This window comes from Nanorana parkeri, unplaced genomic scaffold, assembly GCF_000935625.1.
Source record: "Nanorana parkeri isolate BGI_ZX_2015 unplaced genomic scaffold, ASM93562v1 scaffold722, whole genome shotgun sequence".
NCBI classification, from domain to species: domain Eukaryota; kingdom Metazoa; phylum Chordata; class Amphibia; order Anura; family Dicroglossidae; genus Nanorana; species Nanorana parkeri.
In genome coordinates, this window is record NW_017306990.1 from 353,236 (window position 1) to 355,656 (window position 2,421).

Sequence of the window (2,421 nt, forward strand, 5' to 3'; positions counted from 1 at the left end):
CCTCTGAGGGACCGAGCAGAACAGCCGAGCCAAATGCCGCTCGGCGGCATTCGGCTATTCTCTCACTGCTGTTCGGCATCTTTAAGAATAGCCCGAACAGCAGTGAGAAGCCTGCCGGAGGTTCGGCTCAGCCGATCCAGATGTTGGATCGGCTGAGTCTAACTCCTTCTGCACTTCGGGTCAAGCGAACATGCTGAGCATGTTCGGCTGATCCGAAGCCACACGAAGCAAGCCCATGTACGGCTGATTTCAGCCGATGGACGGCTGAAATCAGCCGTACCAGCCTGAAGTGAATAGCCGAACAGTGTTCGGCTCACTTCACTTCTGATCGGTCATTCACTCGGCTGCCCTCGGCAGCTTCGTGAATAGACCCCTATGTCTCTATCTCTGGAGTCTAGACCCCTTTTAATACATTGTTTTGCTTGCTTTAGAAACTGCAGCTTGACATTGCATGCTATTATTCAGTCTATGATCTACCAGAACACCCAGATATTCTCCATAATTGACTCCCCCAAACATACTCCCCCTAGAGTGTATGAAGCATGCATGTTTAATCCCCAAGTGCATACTCCCTTTTTGAACCTGCAACCTTCCTCCCCTATCTTAATTCTTACTTGATAAAGTCGTTTAAGGAGTCCCTGATGATACACCTTCTTAAAGCGGCCAGGGCATGTACTCTAGCAATGTGGAAGCAAACTGCTTTCCCATCCCTGGACATGTGGTTTCACAGAGTCGGTCTGCCCCCTGCTATGTGGGTAGTTTCTGGGGAGTGACTGGTGGGTGAGATGCTTTGAATGCCTTTTGACTTTATGGTAGATCTCTCCATGCTCCTGTTATACTCCTCCTGCATTCAAATCCTTGAACCCCTTCTTTATGCTTCTTGCCTTGTTTTTCTTTCTCTAATTTTTTCTTATTGCTTTCTTGTATGTCTGCTTTTGTGTTCTAACATGTTTTTATAATTCACTGTTTGTTTAATGTATGCATACAAATTGCGGGAGAGTTTGAGTGGCCTAGCTAATTGGCCTACCAAAGGGTTTGACTGGCTTGGGCTCCGTGGTTAATCAGGATGTTTTTTTTTCTATGATGTATGGATTCCCTACTATTGATCTTGTATTATAATGTAACCCTTTTGCTTTGGATATATCAGGACTGCTTGATGCCTAAATTAGTTTGTCTATTTGCTTTTTTCTGGCTTGTTGTTCTCTTCAAACTTAAATAAAGAATACAAAAAAGAAGTAGCACAAAGAAAAAAAAACACTGGCACACCACAGGAAAATTTTTTAAAAAGCAGGAAATATTCCTTGAACGGTAACACACTCACTCTCACCCTGGAGTACACACACAAATAACCCCCAAATAATACAGTGATTACACTGATTTTAGAAGAAAAATACTGTGTGATCTGCTACTGCTCAGATTCAAATCTCTACTCCAGGAAGGCGCATGACTATGTCTGCAATACAACCCCCGACAGCCAAACAAATCTGACTGGCCAAAGAACAGTCACATGGGTGATTTAGTTTAACTTTTAATAAAATTCAGATTCATTTTGTTTAAAAAAAATCGGATTTGTTAAGTTTGGATGCATCAGCATTCAAAAATGTGTATTCCTACAAAATTTCGGATACATCTGAAATTCAGATAAAATTAAATTCAGAAATTCAGATGCGTCTGAATTTAAGTAAATTCATCAAGAATTTTAATTTGGAATGAAAAGAAACTCAGATGTGTAATAATTGTACTATTTTTCTGATATTGCATTCTGAGAACTTAAAAGAAATATACTGATAACATTCATTTTTGCCTGTATTCACACAGAACAAATGTACAGTATATACTGTATCTTCCATCTGAATCTCCTAGGATTCTGATGAGCCACCTCTGATATTTATAATAGATTTTCAAGGTAGGATCATGTGAGAAGGGGGGTGGGTTTGAAAAATGGTGGAACATACTTGGCATCCTTGTGCTTACGAATAAGATCTAGTAGACATATTTCTCTCAGCAAGGAATCACTGCTGAGGACATAAGAACAATAAACAACACTTATGATATCATTGAAGACAGTTCATTATTTACAAGCTTTTCTACATCACTTCAACAACAAATAATTCTCAAAGCAGCACTTCATTTATTCTAGGTTTAAAAAACAAATGAGTGTGGTAAAAGTCATTTGCTGGTTTAAATATCTTTGTAGCTCTTATCACATTTGATGTAACTGTATAGAAGAAACATTTAATGTGTTTACTCCTAAAACCACAATCAAGAGAATACATTGTTCCCAGCTTGACTCTTTGAGCTTTACAAAAGAAAGAATTTATGGGCTGTCATAATGAAGTGAAGACATTTTCCAACTCACTTCACACTTGAAAATGCAATCATTTGGGGGGCTGATAGAGAGGGAATAATCATATTCTCTTA